Raw genomic sequence first — 16597 nt, forward strand, 5'->3', positions numbered from 1 at the left:
TTTGAGATGATTAAAATTTATTAAAAAAATAGAGAAAAACGTGCTGAGGTTATTGTGACTGTCAAAGCAAGTTGTAAAAATAATAAACAATATATTATTTGGTATAACAATTGTCATGTAATTCATATTTTTTTTTCGTCGAAAAACCTCATATTTCATGTTGATTAAAAAGAATTTCATTTAATTACCACTAACAATAATTAAAGGTAAAAAATAAAGAATTGACACTAGGATTTCCATTGGGTTCAGCAATGGAAATCCCATAGAGTTCGGGAATGGGATTTCCACTAGAATTCAGTTCCATTCATCCCATTGGTAATTCTCCATTTATTACCATTAATTATTATCAGTGGTAACTAAAGGGCATTTTGTTAATGGAAATAGAATGGAAATTTTTCCTACGGGATACATAGGAGAGTGATTTTGTCTGGTATTGCTGATCCGGTCTCACTTGACTCTGGTATTCCTTCAGGAATCGACAGTAACAGAATCGGTTTTGTTGTTTTAATTCTATACTCAAAAATGAAAAATTTTTCTAAGGAACAGCTGAATACTTACTTTTTATGACACTTCAAGTATATTTTATATTTTCTACAAATGTATTGTACTTTAGTCAGTTTAATCCTATAATTTTTCCTGCCTAACTTTTTCGTTGAAGCTATCAATTTTTGACATGCCCAAATATCTTTTCAATGAGAAGAATCTACAGAGCTGTCTAACGATCTTGGTACTTTCCAGGTTAGGTGCAGTTATTTGACAAGTCTAAATTCGCAGTTTCATTTTAAAACATGGACGAATGTTGCCGAAATAGTGTGCAGAGCGGCCTGATACGACCCAGTTCAATAATATTATCAATAGGAATCCTTCCAAAGACCTACAGAATTCACTTGGTCCACTGTATAGTACCTAAAGGACCGCTGTGCATGTAAAAGACAATTTTTCACAACCACAATGGTGTCGGGTGCAGTGTAGATACACTAAAACGTACTAATCGATATAATCCCCATCATCACTATACTCCATATTGAACTGCTGTTTGTAATAAAAATAAAAGCACTTTTTAAGAACCTCTTAGTAGATTGTCGGTGTCATGCAGAAAGACAGATGTACAGAGAAGTTCCACTGCTTAAGGATACGGAACTTTAAAAAGAAGCTGTTTCATGGTCTAATTGAAACAATTTTCCGCTTAATACGATTTGCGTAATTTGCAGTGGAAAGAAAAAGTCATTTAGTGAAGTGATCGTTATAACTTACGTCAAATACGTTTTCATGTCAGCTACTAGTACGAAGAGCTGGTGACTAGAATAAGGGCAATATATAATAATTGCACATTAAAAATAACATTAACTTGCACTTTAAAATTGGATCATTTGCACTTGGAAATAATAGATTATAGTTTGAATCGGTTTCTCTGATTGTTGCACAAGAGTCCAGTTGTCACACTCAGAAGAGTCACGAATGAAATTAGAAAACACTAAGGGGTTAAGAACGTAACCATAACCTTCTCTACGCAGCTATGATGAGTACTCATGAGGCTCGATTTTCATTTTCAGGAAGAGAAAAAGGCGCACGAGGCTAAATCCGGACTGTATTAGGATGTAGCAGTGCGCGGATACTTTTTGGCCAAATACTCGCAGACAACTAACAAGGAATGTACGGGAGCGTTTTCGTGACAAAAAATCTAGCTTTTCAATGAATGTGTCAGCCTGACACAGAAAAAACGATTAGCATTTCCATCATCTTGAACTTGGACATCATTGTTTTCGTTGGGCGCACTTCAAAAAAATCAATTTTTGTGATCCTATTCGGCTCCTTTTTCGATGTCGTCTTTTTATCTTCTCAATTGTAGCGTAGCGTCGTCTTTTCATGGACCTCTTCAGTTTCGGGAACAAGAAAAGGTCATAGGTGGCCAGATCTGGGGAATAAGGGGTGGCTGCAGTATTATTAATGTGTTGCATTTTGCCAAAAATTCGCCCACAAGCAACGACGTATGAGCAGGGAGGGGGGGTTGTCATGGTGCAAAGCCAATTTTTGTTCTTCTACAAATCCGGGCGCTTTTGGCGGATTGTTTCACGCAAATTACGCATAACTTACAGATAAAATCCTGTGATAAGGATTAATGACACACCCCACTTCTGAAATCGAAGAAAACTGTAAGCAAAACCTTCGCATTCCATCTAACGTGGCGCGCTTTTTCCGGTCTTGGCTCGTGCGGCAGCTTTCATTAGGATGATTGAGCTTTGGCTTTCACTTCATAACCATAAACCCATGATTCGCCACCACTTATGACCCTTTGGAGCAAATTTGGGTCGTCGCGAACAGAGTCTAACAGCTCCTTAGCAATGTTAATCAGATGCTGTTTTTGGTCACAATTGAGCAATTTTAGTACGAATTTCGCGGTGACCCGTCTCATGCCTAAAATATTAGTAAAAATCGAATGGCAAGAGCCAATTGATATGATTAGGTCCTCAGCAACTTCTTTAACGGTGATTCGACGATTGAGCAATAATATTTTCTTCACTTCATTAATGTTTTCGTCTGTTGATGACGTGCTCGGGAGTCCGGCACGCTCTTTGTCGTTCACAGTTTCTCGACCCTTTGAGAATATTTTGAACCCCCGATAAACGTTGGTTCTGTCCAAGGTATAGCTTCACCATACGCCAATACAAAATTTGATACAGATTCTTTAATCCATTTTTTTGGAATACGCAAAAATCGAAGACGAGATAAAACACGTACAAGCAAAGCAGCTGTCAACAACATGGCCGAACTTGTCGGTGTATACGAAACCCGCGCCAATTCAACATGCCCGATACTTTTTGAATAGACCTCGTATGTATTCTTGTGTAACAAAGTTAAGAAGCTATCATTTCAATATACAAACAATCCATTTTCAAAATGGATCATGTTTCTCTAGGTTATTTCATTAAAGCGTATTCTGTCTTTCAAAAGTGACATGTACAAGCTTTTGTGTATTATCTTTAATAAAAGTTTCTTTTACTGTTTATTCGTTTTTTTAAAGCTATTCTATTCTGTTTTAAAGTGACTTTAATTCCAACACATTGAATAAGTGACACAATTTCCACTTTCACGTCGCTTTTACAGATCGTCACTTGACTTGACACTTAATAAATTTAACGCTATTCAAATTCTGTTCGTTGCGGAATGTTAAAAAGACAAAGAACAAGAAAAATCGTTTTGGCAATGTCAGGAATGTCAACGACTCTAAGAATATTTTTTTCGTTTCAGATAGATGAATTTACTTGCCAGTAGGTCATGCTGGTCCATCTATCCTGACCAAATTTCGCTCTATAAAAATGTTTAGTATCTTAAAATCTCTGCTAATATTTGTGTGAAATACAGGGTATAACAGAAATAAGTGTAGTAGATTAAAAAACAATTGCATGGTTAAAAACATTTTTAAGAAAGTCACAATAATTTACAATCCAAAGCCGGTCCTGTGCGTGAATTGACAACATGGGTGTCTACCGAGGAGTCTAGTGCGATAAATACTTTGGAGCTACATGGACGGAGAATATAAATATTGCCGATTATCGAACGTCTACGATAAACATAAGCATTTTGTATTAGGTACATATAATGTTTAGAGTTTAAATTAAATATATTAAATAAGAACATTACAGGCAGTAAATGTAAATGTACGAACGCAAAAGGAAGAAAAACTGTAGTTAGCTAAACATTACTCGACAAATGTGCATTATCTGGATAACTGTAATTTTATTAAGGTAAATTGTTTTTCGCGGGTGGTTGTAAGTCTCCAAACATTTTGCACCACATATCTACCGAAAACAGTTCTTGCAATCCTGAAAGATGTCGCACTAATAGTGATTATTGTTTTTTAATTCAAAATTATTATGTCTCGCATAAAGCAAATTTGTGTATAAATAAAATCAACACCCTATAAAAAAATAACTATGTAGCACTTTTCATTAGAAACCACTGACATAAATCCATTCGCAGCTGAAAATCAGGTTCAAGCAAGGCTTGCACTCGCTGCAAATGATAAGGATACAGCAATTTTTAATTTAAAATTTGCCACACTGTAATAAAGAAATTTGAAGTTTGAAGTAATGAAACAAAACAAAGTTAAAAGAATCTGCTTTAAAAGTTTTTACGAAAACGAAAGCGATAAAAATTTGTACAGATTCTTATAGAAAACAATGCCAGGATCACAAAAAAGTAGTTATTGCATTATTTAATTGCAAACCACATGTCTATTTATTGAAATATATGATTATTTAGTTTATTATTACCTAGTAATCATGATTAAATTGTCGCCAGAACAAAAACAGAGTAAAAAGTAAACAATTTTCTCACCAAATTCTAGGTTACAACAAATTAAATGTTACAAATACTCATATTTTGCAAAGAAAATTGCAGATTGCATGACCTAATAAATGCATTATACCGAAAATATTTATTGAATTATTAAATGTTTTGTAAAAGACCTTTCAATTTCATGTTAAAGTATTTAAATTACGATTTTTCATCATGCTTCTAGGTTTATCCGCGACGTAATCTGATTTAATCATGAATAATGTCATGGACTATTAATTCATTTATTTCGGCAATCGTTTGACTTTTCGAATAAAGAGATCGAGCAATTAGCGATTGCAATTATATGCTTTTAAGATAACATCACGTTTTCTTTATGCATGATTATTTAATTTCAAGCATTAATTCATTCATTAATTTAACAAGTAAAACGAGACCAATCAGGAATTAGTATCTGTTTTTGTATACAGGTGCTTCAATTTAATAGACTTACATATTGCTCTAAATGGGCGCAAATTCAGTTTGTGAAAATGATGAGCTCGGACTAGAACGCTTTGAAGAAGCAAAAACAAGAATATGTTGGTGAATGAGCACTGAAAATATGATAAAACTTCAGTAATAGAAAGAATTTTCCGAAGCAAAGATATATACTTCGAAGGTTTTTCATTCCCGGAAATTAAATTTTCCTTTACTAGGCACCGTATCTATTTGCTGAAGACATATATATATCTGTAACATTTGCTGGTTTTAAAGTAAAAAGGATGTCTCATCAGAAATAGTTCGCTGTAAGAAACTTAAGAGAAGGAAATCCTAACTAATGTTTGTTTATTATCATTTCACACCTTAACTCCTCAACCGATTATGAAATCTTGTACACACATTACCAGGGTAGAGTATCCTTTATCAAAAAAAAAAAATACTGTAGAAGAATCTATTTTCGTTTCGATAAAGGACGAAAAAAAAGGGCGGAAGAATTATTAGGGGAAGAGCCATTTAGCTTTATGGGTCACAATAGAGCTAACAAAAAGAAATGAGTGCGTACATCGAATTTGTGGATTTAGAAGAAACATCTGACAATAATAAATGGGACAAGATGTTAAATATACTTAAAAATGTAGGGATGAGATACAAAGATAGAAGAGTGATACTTAGTTTGTATAAAAAGTAACAGGCAGTTATAGAGCTGGAGCAGCAATGTAGAGAAGTAGATATTATTGGCAAGACAGGGATGCACACTGTCACCGCCACCTTTTAATCTATACATCGAAGACGTAATCAACATCATTGAAGACAGTACAACTGCAGGGATAGATATATGGGGGCAAAAGATTAGTATCCTTAGATTTGCAGGGGGTCTAGCAAGGAGGAGTTAGGGATAGTTTTAAATAAAATGCAAGCGACATTGACAAAACAGTACTGTATGAAAATAAACAAAAGTAGAACAAAAATACTGGTATGTAAGGGGAGAAAAAGTAGGGAAAGAGCGAGATTATAAAGATAGGGGACGAAAGATTAGAAGAAGTGGTCGATTTTAGGTGTCTAGGAAGTTAGATAAGTCCGGACGGAAGGAGTAGTAGGGATATAACGCAGAGGATAGCGCAGAGTCTAGTCGCTTTCAATTTTCTTGCTTAGTTTGCCAGTTTTTTAAATAGTGAAACACATTTTCATTTTTACACAAACAAAAAGAAAAAAGTAATTTATGTAATGTTTGACAGCCTCAAAGTATTGGGTTGTTCGGAAAGTTATTTCATTTTTCCCGACAGAGGATTTAATTGTATTCTTTTGCACCCAATTTCACATTTAAGCAGTATAATTTTTATACGCTTTGAGAGCTCATATAGCAAGGCTTGTGTGTGAAAAAGTCCAATTAATTCTACGCAGTAGTTTTTGGTTGGTGCCCTTTTAAATATGGAGAGCGATAAGCAGCATTTTCGACATATCTTACTGTTTTACTACAGAAAGGGTAAAAATGCTGTTCAAGCCAGAAAGAAATTGACTGATGTGTATGGAGAAGGTGTGTTGACAGTACGCCAGTGCCAGAACTGGTTCGCTAAATTTCGATCCGGCAATTTTGATGTCGAAGATGCACCACGTTCGGGAAGGCCGGTTGAAGCTGATAAAGACGCGATAAAGGCATTAGTTGATGTGAACCGGCGAATAACAACACGTGAGATCGGATTGAGGTTAAATTTATCAAATTCAACAGTTTATGACCACTTGAAAGGCCTGGGATTATCCTCGAAGCTCGATGTATGGGTTCCCCATGTTCTCACAGAGAGAAATCTGTGTCGCCGCATTGACGTCTGCGATTCGCTTCTCAAACGTCACGAAAATGATCCGTTTTTGAAGCGCATCATCACTGGGGACGAAAAATGGGTTGTATACAACAACGTCAAACGCAAGAGGTCATGGAGCAAAAAAGATGAACCGGCTCAAACCATTTCCAAAGCCGATATTCACCAAAAAAAGGTGATGCTGTCTGTTTGGTGGGATTTTAAAGGAATCGTTTTTTTTTAGCTTTTACCGGATAACACAACGATTAATTCGGAAGTCTACTGTCATCAGCTGGACAAACTGAATGATGCACTTCAACAGAAAAGGTCAGAACTAATCAACAGGAAAGGTGTAGTGTTTCACCAAGACAACGCGAGACCTCACACAAGTTTGGTCACTCGCCAAAAGCTTTTACAGCTTGAATGGGATACAATGCTACACCCACCATATTCTCCAGACCTGGCACCATCGGATTATTATTTGTTCCGGTCACTCCAAAATTTTTTAGACGGTAAAACCTTCACCTCAAATGAGGAGGTCAAAAACCTCCTCGATCAGTTTTTTGCCAGCAAAGACCAAAAATTTTATGAGCGTGGAATTATGCTACTACCAGAAAGATGGCAAAAGGTGTTGGACCAGAACGGTCAATATATAATTTAATAAAGTATTTGTTTATTATACGAAAACTGTCTTTCATTTCCACAAAAAAAAAACGAAATGACTTTCCGAACAACCCTATAGTTTATTGTTAGGTTCCATTTTTCATCGTTATTTTTCAATACACCTAAATGCCCGTTATCGAAACGTTTACACAAAAAACGAAATAACTGTTTTCTTTTTTGTTTCATCCAATGGTTTGGTGAAGGTATATTACAAACTGCCTGTCTATTTTTCGCACGGCTTCCGTGGTAGACGTCAATTTATTTAACCTATGTGAGAGCATCTATTGCTGTTTCCTTTTGTGTTTATTTATTGTATTTGTATTTTCCATTCAGAGGGGAATTTACACGGCATTGTGTGCTAAAGCCTCTTGCTAATGTAGTCTATTATGTCTGTTTAAATTGCGTGATTCAGTATTTCAGCGTTTTATCATAAAAACTGTTCGCATCATGTTACCCAAACACCTGATCTACTGAATATTACAGGGTGTCTGAAGTCTCGGTGGCGTTTATAAATGTCAGTCTATTTTACTTACGTGAATGTAAATTGAAACGGGCATAACTGTCTGCTCCTTTCGGGGAGTATGTAAAATGCATCATAATCGTCATAAGGCCATCGGTCCGAAGACTCCACTTCTTTTTATCTTAACCCGTAGGAAAAATTTCCATTGAGCTTCAATGGGAATCAATGGAAAATTTGTAAATTCCATTAAAAACCATTCAATATAAGTGGAAAAACGATTGTTTCCATTTTAAATAATTCCATTAATATTCTTAGATATGAATGGAAAAGTTTTATTTCCCAAAGAATTGCAATGAAATAATTTTGGCTTTTGAATTATTTATTAAAATGATAACAAAAAAAATAAAAACAGTCGTTCGTGGAAAATAAAAATACGAGTCAAAGAAGAAATTTGGCGTCGGTTATACGAAAGGCAAAATAACAATAACAATTCGGTACCTAAAAATGGAGATCTGGTTTGAGATGATTAAAACTTATTAAAAAAAATGGAGAAAAACGTGCTGAAGTTAATGTGATTGTCAAAGCAAGTTGTAATAATAATAAACAAGACATTATTTGAAATAATAATTGTCATGTAAGTCATTGTTTTTCGTCGGAAAACCTCATATTTCATCTTGATTAAAACGAATTTCATTTAATTACCTACCACTAACAATAATTAAAGGTAAAAAATAAATAATTATCACTAGGATTTCCATTGGATTCAGGAATGGAAGTTCCAATGGAACGCAATGAAAATCTTACTGAGTTCAGCAATGGAAATCCTACTGAGTTCAGTTAGAATTCTAGTGGAGATCTCATTCATCCCATTGGCAATTCTCCATTTATTACCATTCATTATTATCAGTGGTAATTAAATGGCATTTTTTTAATGGAAATAGAATGGAAATTTATCCTACAGGAAGTCATCTCGAGTTTCTCGAAAACTAGAGCATACTATATCCCCCATTAATTTATCGACAGTAATTTACTCTGGGACTTCTTCTATCGTTCATTAAGTCAGGTGATGATAGTTAGTGATAAGACATACATTTATTGAAACGTTCCAAAACAAAAACCGTCAGGGCTAGAGAAAATAACATAGAGTACCTTCTATCCAGAAAAAAGGATAATGAAGTTAGTTTTATGTGGTCGTCGATCATCTTTGATACGTATTTTGGACATCAATGCAAGCGAAACTGCGGGTAAAACCTAACATGAAATTTTGTACAAATATTGTCAGGATATAGGATACCTATTATTCAGAAAAGATACTGTTCCCGAGGAATAGAAGAAATTAGTTTTGACACGTATTTAGGACATTAACTGCATTTTATATTGCAATTGGGATCCGTCAAATGGGCATACACCATCTGGTGGCAAAATTTATAACTCGAATGAGGGAAAAATTTACATATGAACTGTGCACGCAAATTGTAAAATTGTTTATTAAAATAATAAAACACGTTAAAAAAGTAAAAATTTTTTTGATGATGGAGTCGACGAAGTTTTCTTCTAAAGTTAAATCAAATAAAAAGTTAATATGTTCAGTGAAAAGCTGCAATAGCACTTCAGACATAGATCTTCACTCTTCACCTACATTAACTACTTTCCAATAAAAACTAACCGTTTTATATATGTAAAAAATATATTCGGAAAATTAGAGAAAAAAGTAAACTAATAGAAGCTTGGATGAAAGCAGTAGGTATCAAAGAAGTGAATTCCGGAATAAAAATTTGTTCACGTCATTTTAATGCACATGATTATATTTCAGCAAGTATTTACCATCAGCCATAACCTTAATATTTAAAACTAGAATCATACTAAAATTATAAAGTGAGAAATTATTTATTCCTGTGTAATTGATTTAACACAATTCTAATGATACGATATAAGTATTTTGAGGTTAAGAACCTACCTGCTGCAATACAACAAAGTTGCAATAATGTGTTTGCAACGTTCTCTTAAATCGGCTTTGCACGTGCAAGTCATTGATATGATATTGCTTAAATCACCCAGAATCACCTCACCAATTATATAACGTGAATCACTTTTTAAATCCGAAGTTTGTAAAAAGTAGGCAGTAAACTTGACGGAATTTGAAGGCTAGCTTCCGGATTTGTTATTTCCGAATTTTATAATGTGATTGGCATTAAAAACACGCTCACCTTCAACGAAATTTCCTTTCCGACGCTTTGTGTCAGCCCAATCACATATTGTGTCAATACTTATCATAAAAACTTGAAAATTCCACGGTACACTATAGGAACTACGATAAATTTTCCCTAATCGGCGCCATGTTTTTAGGCTCCTCCTATTTGACGGATCCCAATAAGGGCAGGATTTCTTACCTATCCTAACTTATAATTACTATATTTAACAAAAATAAAATTATTACTTATTATTATCCATTTCATTTCAAATTATACCTGTGACTTCAAATTTGAAATAAATATATATAATGTACTTGCTTTCTTGTACAAGTCGTTCTCCTTTATTTTCTTTTTACTATTTATATTTTATATCGTGAACCCCAGTATTTTTTTTAAGGTAATTGCGACCGACATAAACATAATTTTGATAATCTTTCTAACCGTTAACGAATGACGCCTATAAGGAAGTCACCGTCTCATAAATTGCACATGCCAACCCTGTAGTTGATTAATAAAAGAAGTTAATTTATGTGCTAACAAGTTAATAGCTAACGAGAATGAAATTCACTTCCTTAATATGCATAATTCATTATTAGAAAATGAATTATACTATGTAAAGTGTTGATTGTTTTTAATAATTTTTTAACAAAAGGACATATTAAAACATGCACGAAAATAATATTATCTCAATGTCGAATTAAAGAAATCGCGTGAAACGTGCGAATTAATTTGGACACTCAAGTATCTAAATAACCAGGTCAATACTAAATTTTAATTAGTGGATAGCAGAAATACAAGTAATTAATTAGGCAATCACGCGGCAGCTAATATTAATGGACCTGTGAGTAAATAAAATAAATTTATATATAATAAATGAAGCATAATTTGAAAAATTGATATATCTACGTACTTGTACTAATATACATTCATGTTAGATAAACGTAGTTGTAGTAATTAGTTAGTGATCTAGAAAATTATGAAAATTAAGACTGAAATCCATAATAAGAAACATGCTTTTTGTGCATTAACGCAAAATCCATCATATTTGCTTTAATTGTTGAAAAAACAGTAAGCTATACTACCAAAGCTGTTTTTGTTTCTGGAGATTATAACATTAAATCATTATCCTAATAATCAACACGAAGTATGAAGAATGAGAACTATACTACAATTGTGACCATTAAAAGTTATGACAAACATTAAAAAATATCGGAAAGCGTTTGCAATCAAATCAAACAATGCTTTAAAAAAAGATTATAAACAATATTAAGTAATATCATGATACTCCGAAAAAATCAGTAGTTTGTAAGCTACACTGTGGAAACTATAACGCTACGTACATAGGACAAACCAATAGACACGCTGATATAAGAACTAAGGAGCCTAAAAAAAGTTTCCTAACCTTAACTAATTTAGACGAGACCAACCCTACCTACGCCCATGATCCGCACCTACGCCAACAAATTAGTTAATACAAATATAGCAATATTACATATTACGCGAAAAAGTTATGCGTTAAGTGTATCTGCTATAGAAGTCCTAGAAATAAAGAATAATAAAGCGCATAACGTAAATATAGATTATGATTAAAGTGATGTCAACAGAATTTTTTCATTAACCACCCCTGGCACCGTTGGTACATAAGAAACACCTCAGCCGCTTGAAAAGTCAGATAGTTATGTAGTTTAAAATTCATAGCGATCCGAAGATGTTCTGTAGGGTTATGGGTGATACATATTATGTAGTCATTTGGTAATTTATCTAATAATTTTTGATGTTTAAGTTCTTTTCGTAAATACTACGGAAATTCGTAGATTAGGGAGGGGGAAACAAGGGTCATTTAGTCAATGTGCTGTCTATAGATGGCGTTTGAGGAGACAGAGTAAAGTAAACGAGGTAAATGGTTTTGGCATCTAGGAAATAAGCGTAACACTATTTTGAGATATTCTAAATTTTTATGGACTGAAAAGCGACGGAATAGTCAAAAAAATATCTCGAAAGTCATTTTACCACCATTACGCCATAGTGCAACGTAGGGAACAGTATAAGTGTTAGAAGTAAAACCTTTTGACGACCAAAGCAAACAGGATTCCTTAGGCACTATGGTGCATTAACATTCGATTACTTTTACTGTTATTGAAAATGACCTTATCGATTTTCAAGTTGATATTAACATGGTGAAACTTCTTTCAGCGTAGTCAATTTTATGCTAAAATACGACGCTGGTGTTGCGAACTTCCTGGTGGATATTGCAAGCGCTTTGATTTCGCTTTTATGAGCCCGTCAACGTCGTTTAAAACGGGAGCTTATATCCAGTGGCGTAGGCAATTGTGCCTAAGTACCAGTGGCAATTTCAATGTCGATTCAATTTTATCGACCGTGGATTTTTAAATGCATTCCATTGATAATTTCTTTTATATTTCATATCAACTTAGTAAATAACAATAAAATATAGATTTAGCGCTGCAAATGACATTGTACAAATACATACGTACCCTTATTGTAAATGATAAAAATAAAAATCTGGTAGATGCAAAAAGGGATAGAGAAGGTTAGAAATGAAGAGGTACTAGAAAGAATAGGACAGAGGACTCGATAGAAAAAAAAAAAAAATACGCGAGATAGGTTGGTAGGATACTTTCTCAAGCATGAAGGTCTAGTCAGAGACATATTAGAGGCAGAAACAGCAGTTAAGTGGAGTAGAGGTAGACTTGGATTAGATTACCGTTAGCAAATAGTTAAAGATGTGGGATGTTCTAGTTTTAGGGAAATGCGAAGATTAGCTCAAGATAAGAAGCAGTGGAGGTGGGTCGTAGGACTGACGACCTTATGATGATCAGATGTAAATTCTGTATAATGTGTGTTTTTTTCATTGATTGCAAAATTATTTGCAACTGTGAGCTATTGAGTTATTTTATTTATTTTTTTCCTTAAAATTTAACGTATTTTTACTGATTTTCTTAAACTTTTAGAGACAATAATTTTACCTTTCAGCAACTCGAAACTGGAAATGTGGAGCGCATTTTGTAGGGTATATTGCGATATTTGTTGTGGGAGTCAAAACATATTTTGCTGCCCATTAAGTATAGATTAGGGCCGTAATTTCCCATATTTATATCAACATATTTCGCAATATTTTTGCCAACTTTGTTTCTAATAGATAAGTATTATATAAAAATGAGCCTACGGAAATATACGAATAACATCAAAAATCCTCATGGAACTTTTTGGAAATTATTACAAATCAACGAAAAGTTACTGTAGTGGCTGCAATAGCCATATTTTTTTCGTTATTTCTATTAACTACTAATTAAAGTACATTATTTGAAATTCTTAACAAGCCAGCAGCTATGGGAAAGCCGAAAAGCCTTGACGTATCCCTGCCTACGGCCCTGGTATATCCTAAAGCTGCTAGTATTTACAGTAGGCCTTAATCAAGCAATCTGAAATATGTAGGTACTAAAAGTAGTATATATATATATATATATATGTACGTAGATTGCGTTATGCCCATACTGGCAGTTACTTGTTGTTAATCAATCCCATGATATAAGCTCCATAACCTTTGCTCTAATGTTTATATGTATAAAAGCACTACCATTAATCCTAATTATTATTTATTGCTTCAGTTCCCTAGTTTCGAAAATTTTGAGATGCATGTCTCGGGTATATAGTTTCAATAACATTTCAGAAAACATATTTTTAAATTGTTGAATATAAGGTTATTCAGACGGAACCCCACATGCGAAAAATTTTTAGTTTGGTCATAATAATTAATTTACTAATGTACATTCCATTAGAAAATTTATCAGAATTTTCATTAAGAAACGAACAAACGACCCTGCTGGAACCTTAGGGGAAATAACCCTCTGACAGACTCTTTGAATACTGGTAGTTCCTCGACATGTAGGTACATAAAAAGTCTTGATTGACGCTAAGTCGTAAAAACTCATCTTTTTAAAATATGGTCTCATAAAGTTATATTCTTCGGTAAGGACTTCCAAGGTACAATTACATCTATAATACCTATCAATTACTTTCAAGTATATGTCTATATGTCGATATTATACCAATGTGTATTCCATATGATGGATGTGTCATGGTTTCAGACCAGGGATGGTGATACACTCTGCAAAAGTGTAGTACACCTTCCTAGAAGGTCATAGTGTACTTATGGCAAAAGTTGGTGTATTTAGAGATGTAATGAGATACCAACACAGAACCTATTTTTAACATTTGTATGCACCCCTAGGTCAGTCATTTTATTTATTATTTAATGTTTATGTTACCGGAAATGTATGAAATCTAGGAATTGTATACAATTCCGAGGCTATTTAGGAAATCTATAAAATATTGTTTCAAAGATTTTTTTAATACACACATATCCAGGGAAATGTACACTTTTCCTAGGAATTGTATGAAATTCCAATAGTGTACTAGGAAATGTATAAAAATAATGCTATCTGTAATTAAAATTAATAAAACACGTTAGTAAACTGAGAATCAGATTTATCTGTGGATATAGGTACATCTCCAAACAGCTTGCCTATTGCCTGTAATAAATTTCCGATTAGTATTTAGTAAATGTATAGATTTTCTAGGAAATGTGTTTAATGTAATTTATTTCACGCATTTCCAGGCGATTTTAGGAATTATATACATTTCCTAGGAATTGTATACAATAACGGATTTCATACATTTCCGGTAATATTTATATTCATGTATGTGGCCAAAACATACTGTCATACGTATTATATGTAAACTTGCAGTAAGTTCCTTGAAAACTCTTAAGCAAGTTTATGGGATCATATCTCAAGACGATGAGTTTTAATGACTTAATGCCCCCAACTACACGTCGAAAACTACCAGAAAGTTTCAAAGAGTTTGACGGAGGGTCATTTTCGGCAAAAATTTTACGGGGTTCTTAGCTATGAAGAAGCTTCTACTCTTTGGTTTAAATTACACAGCTCTAGGTAATTCACATGCCGAATGGGGATTCCAGACAGTTTACACGTTTAATTATAGCCGAAAAGTGTGCCTACGTATGTAAAGCCACCTCGGTATTCTGCAAGTTGTAGGGACCTGTAGGAGTAGAAGACGTGTGTAAATACAGTGTACAGTCCATTTCAATTTGTTAGAATTGTGACCTTGAAGAAATCTGCGCGAAGATAGAAAGAATACACACTAGGCATGAGCAAGACAGAAATAGTTGGAACAAGCTTGAACGAGCAGAGTTCTCGGTGGGAACTGTACAGTACTAGACGAAAATGTTTAGCAAAACAAAAGTGTATATAAATTAACAATAGAAAACAAAGCAAAAGTTTTATAGGTGTATAGAACGTTAAGTTAATTCACTTGTTATTATTTTTGGCTAAATATGCTTTTAAATAAAGCATAGATATTCTTAAATTTTAACGAGGTAGTTTAAATAATTTTGCAAATGGTACTGTATACTTTTGTCTAGGTCTCGCTCGATGATCGGTGAAAAGATGAGCTCCGCAGACAAATATGATTGAATTTGGAATTATGCTACCGGGCATCCTAATAAATGGAAGGGGCATATTTCTAACTTCTTGAAACGAACAGTACATATTATGTTAATTAAAAGAATTCTGAAACTCGATAAACTAACAAAACACAGAAATGGTCACGACAATGTTCTATAAAATTTAACACAGCAATAAAAATCAAACTTTATAACAAATTTAATTTTTTATATTACCTATCGCAAAAAAACCTGCCTATCTAGGAAACATTCAAATTTAATGATAATAATAAATCGCTCCTAAAACAATAATGAAACCTAATAATTGATCATGTCAAACAAAGTAAGGGCATTAATATTTTTTTTACATAAATTGTAGGTAGATAATTCCTTTTTTTTTGGCGCATCAAGAGACACAAAAACACATATAACATGACTTTCACAGAATTGTATGACTAATAACTTACGCAAAAGAGTAATCCGTCTCCTAAATATTTTTGTTCCTTTTTTATTTAATTAATCCGTTCTTAACACATACATTCACTTTTCACTTTTGTAAAAACGTAAAGTATAATTATCTCACTTACTATAGCATCCGTAATTTATCCGCCCGATTTTAATACGTGGTCGACTACGATTTTTACTTCGAACTGAAATAATTCAAATTGGAATAGCTAAGAGTAGAGGGGACCGTCTAGTAAACAAACGTCACGCGTTTTTATATCGTGTTCAGTCTTATCTGATTAGAAAAAACGCCACAATCGACAACCTGCTTGTGTGTTGTTGTTTGCTTAATGCGAGATCACCAATAGTTTTCGTAAGAAAGTGCAAGAGGAATAAATTTAATAAACGAGTTGATTGAAGAATTGCTATAATTAAATAAAAAATCGGTTGTCTGTAAAGTCGGTTTACTGACGATAGTTGAACGTGACAACGTCATAAGAAAATACTGATGGAATGGTTTCATTTTTCAAAAGAAAATATTAATTTTATTTGTTTGATAGATATTTTGTATGAATATAGAGAAGGAGGTAAATGGAAATGTATTATTGTATAGCAGTTGTCCACGCGGACGCATCGCTCACTCAAGTAGGAGAGAGACAGACAGCCGATTGTGCCTCTTTGTCGCTCGTTCCGCGCTCTCGCTTGCACTTCAAGCCTTAAATGGAACGCCTCAGAGCGAGGTAACGCCGCATGAGTCATGTTTTTTCGCCGCATGAGTCATGTC

This window comes from Agrilus planipennis, unplaced genomic scaffold, assembly GCF_000699045.2.
Source record: "Agrilus planipennis isolate EAB-ADULT unplaced genomic scaffold, Apla_2.0 scaffold272, whole genome shotgun sequence".
Classification (NCBI taxonomy): domain Eukaryota; kingdom Metazoa; phylum Arthropoda; class Insecta; order Coleoptera; family Buprestidae; genus Agrilus; species Agrilus planipennis.